Below are 4,140 nucleotides of genomic sequence, written 5' to 3'. Positions count from 1 at the left end.
TTTCACGGAATTGAGAAGCTACGAGGTGCTGAGAATTGGAACACCTGGAAATTCACAGTGAAAAATATGTTACGGGGAACTGAAGGTGCCTATGAGGTATGTATCGGTGAAATTGAAAAACCGACATCGCTGGAAGCTACTGCCACTGCAGAACAGCAAGCGACATATCAAGCTAACCTAAAAATCTGGGATAAAGCGGATCGTGCAGCAAGCCAGATTATTGTTAAGACTCTGGAAACTAAAGTAACCTCACTCTTGGTTATGTGTGAGTGTGCAAGAGATATGTGGCTCAAGCTGCATGCAGTCTTTGAACAGCAAACTAAGCAAGCTGCTCATACAGTTCAAGCAGAATTTTTTAGCTTTAGTAAGAGTCAGACGGATGATATGGTAACACATATTGCAAAATTTGAAGGTTTGATTTTGCGTATGCAGCAGTTAAACGTAAGGCCGGATGAATCGTCAGTAATGGTTAAATTATTAGACTCCCTGCCAGATGATTATGAGAGTCTTCGACAAGCGTGGTGGGCAAGACCAGAGAATCAGCAGACGCTTACAAACTTGATAGGAGTATTGACATCTGATGAGAAGCGGCGTCAACAACGAGCGGAAAAACAAGAGGAAATGGTTGCGCTGGTGGCTAGTAAAGTCAAGTTTCAAGGAAAAGGACGTGGCAATACGTATGGTGGTAAGGATAATCAGCCGAAGAAACCTCTTGAATCTACGATCGGAAAAGGAAAGGACAAAGAAAAATCTACAAAATATAGATGCTACAAGTGTGGTGGAATAGGCCACTTTCGTAAGGACTGCTTGAGTAAAAAGGAAAAACGCAAGGATGACGACGAGGCATTTATATGTGAAGTATTGAATACCGAACTTGACTGTAGTTCATGGATCGTTGATTCTGGTGCGACGGATCATGTAACACACCATGGTGAGTGGTTCTCGTCATTTGAACATTTTAAAATGCCTGCCAAAATTCATATCGGTAACAAATCAACGATGGACGCACTCGGTAAGGGAACTATTAAATTTGAAGCCCTGGTTAATGGAAAGTGGCTATCTTGTCGTATGGAGAATGTTTTGTATGTACCAACTGCTCGTAGAAATCTGTTTTCAGTTACATCTGCTCTTGATAGAGGTATGTCATTCAACTCATCTAAAAATGGATGTGAATTTACAAAGGATGGTATTGTTAAAGCACGAGGTGTTCGAGTTGGCCAATTATTTAAAATGGCGATTCGCGTAAAGACACCGGAAACATCATGCATCAAGGAAGTAAATTTATCATCGAAAGATTCGCTACAAATTTGGCATGAGCGACTCAGTCATCAAAATGTGCGTCATGTGAAGAAGTTTTTGGAAAAGCATGACATTCATTACGCGGACGATAGCCAGTTTTGCGGAGCCTGTGCTGAGGGGAAGCAACATCGCAATAGTTTTAAGGAACGTCAACAAAGAGCAACCGAACCAGGTGAGATCATTCATGCAGATCTCTGCGGCCCAATGGAGTGCACATCGCTAGGTGGAGCAAAGTACTTTGTGTGCTTTACATGCGATTACTCAAGATTACGCATCGTTTACTTTCTTAAGGAAAAGTCAGAGACAGCTGATAAAATTGCAGAGGTATTGCAAATTGTAAAAACCAATTTTAGACGACCCATGAAGATCTTCCTGTGTGACGGTGGTACGGAATTCAAGAACAGTAAGGTACAAAATCTTTTGTCATCAAACGGTGTAAGTTTTGCTGTTTCGAATCCACATACGCCACAACAAAATGGTTGTGCTGAACGTACAAATAGAACGGTAGTGGATACTGCTCGTACGATGCTCTTGGCTAAGAATTTACCTAAGTTCTTGTGGGCGGAAGCTGTTAATTCTGCTGTCTATACGCTCAATCGAACTGGACCTAGCAGTGTCGATGGAAAAACGCCGTATGAATTGTTTACCGGAAAGAGCGTTCATCTGAGTAAATTGCACATTTTTGGTACTGGATGTTTTGTACATGTGCCAAAAGTTGAACGGAAGAAATGGGATGCAAAAGGACAACATGGAATTTTTGTTGGTTACTCAGACAATATAGATGGTTTCCGTATCTATTTGAAATCCAAGAATAAAATTATACGAAGCAGAGATGTAATATTTGAACCAGAGAAAGCGGATAAATTACTAGCATTGTTTCCTAGTCAAGCAAATAACAAATCAGAAACTAACGATCCAAAGGAATTTGCTGAGAAGAATGTGATAGAACCACAAAATTTATCGGATAACTCATCATGTGATTCTTCAAAAGATTCATCGTTGGATTCAGAGGATACTCTGCTGGAAGAGACTCCAAAACGCGAGCTACGGGACAGGAGTAAATTAAACCAACCAAAACGTTTAATTGAAATCATGCTGGCTGAAATAAATGAACCTCGGAGTTATAATGAAGCAGTTAAATCTGAAGAATACCATCATTGGAAAGCAGCGATGGAAGACGAGTTAGCATCGTTGGAGGAAAATTTGACTTGGTCTCTAGTAGAACTACCAACTGGTTGTAAACCCATTTCAAATCGCTGGGTGTATCGCATTAAACGCAATGCTGAAGGTAAGATTGATCGTTATAGAGCCCGTTTGGTGGCTCGAGGTTTTAGTCAGCGTGAAGGTATTGATTATAATGAAACATTTAGTCCTGTGGCCAGATTCGATACGATTCGAACAGTATTAAGCATTGCAGCAAACGAACGACTTGAAATGGCACAGTTTGATGTCAAGACTGCCTTTTTAAATGGAGTTATTACGGAAGATATCTTTATGGATCAGCCTGAAGGCTATGAGGATGGTACCACTCGTGTCTGTAAACTTCATAAAAGTCTGTATGGACTTAAGCAGTCTCCAAGGTGCTGGAACAAACGGTTCAAAGATGTGTCAACTAACTTTGGATTGTGTGAGAGTTCAGCAGATCCATGCTTGTTTTATCGCATAATCGGTAATGAAAAATTAATAGTAGTACTATATGTTGACGACGGTCTTGTTGTTGCCACAAAAAGGACTCATATTGAAAAGTTCCTAAATGAATTAAAAAGGGAATTCAAAATTACTGTTGAATCGGTTGGATGTTTCTTGAATATATTAATCAATCGCCTGGAGAATGGTTCAATTTTTAACTCTCAGAAGATCTATGCTGAAGATATACTAAGAAGATTTAATATGGAAGAAGCAAATTGCACGTCAACTCCCATGGATAAGAGTCATCAAGCAGGGGAAGAAATTAATGTAAAGATCACTGCTGCTCCTTATCGTGAAGCCGTAGGTTCCCTGATGTACCTGGCCGTGTGTACACGACCTGATATCACCTACGCCGTAAACTATGTCTCGCAGTTTCTTGAAAAACCAAAAGAAAGGCATTGGACGATGATCAAGCGGATTATGAGATATATTAAAGGCTCACTAACATTGGGCATTTACTATGATGCAACTGCTAAAGGTGGTAATTTGGAGGTCTTTAGCGATGCAGACTACGCAAGCGACCAGCATACACGTCGTTCAGTCAGCGGATTGGTCTGTAAGTACAGTGGTGGTGCTATCATTTGGGCTAGCAGACGTCAGAAGAGTGTCTCTCTCTCAACGACAGAAGCCGAATACATTGCTGCATCGGAAGCCGCAAAAGATGCAGTTTGGTTAAGTCAACTATACAATGAAATTGCACCATTGACGACTGTACCAATACTTCGTGTGGACAATGTTAGTGCCATCAAACTGACTAAGAATCCAAGTTTCCATAAACGTACCAAGCACATAGACGTGCGTTTCCATTATGTACGCGAACGAGTCCAGGAACAACAGTTGAAGATTGAATATGTACCAAGTGAAGAGCAAGCAGCTGATATTTTGACAAAACCTATTCCACGGGTACAGTTCGAGAAATTACGTAGAATGTTAGGAATGATTAATATTTAACGGTTTAAATTGTCTTCCCAAAGTTTATTCTTTGTTTTTGTCTTTTCTTTTGAAAATTTAAGGGAAGTGTTGAAGTAAATATTCAAAACGAATCTCTTTTCTACTGTTTTGTATTTCTATGATTAATTGAGTTTCTTTTACTATTCGCGGTTGGCACTACAGCTATATTTTTTTGCTATGTTGGCATCACTGTTTTTAACG

The sequence above is a fragment of the Wasmannia auropunctata genome, unplaced genomic scaffold (genome assembly GCF_000956235.1).
Source record: "Wasmannia auropunctata unplaced genomic scaffold, wasmannia.A_1.0 LD336035.1, whole genome shotgun sequence".
NCBI lineage: Eukaryota > Metazoa > Arthropoda > Insecta > Hymenoptera > Formicidae > Wasmannia > Wasmannia auropunctata.
The sequence above is the reverse complement of the archived record's forward strand: the minus strand, read 5'-3'. Positions refer to the sequence as shown.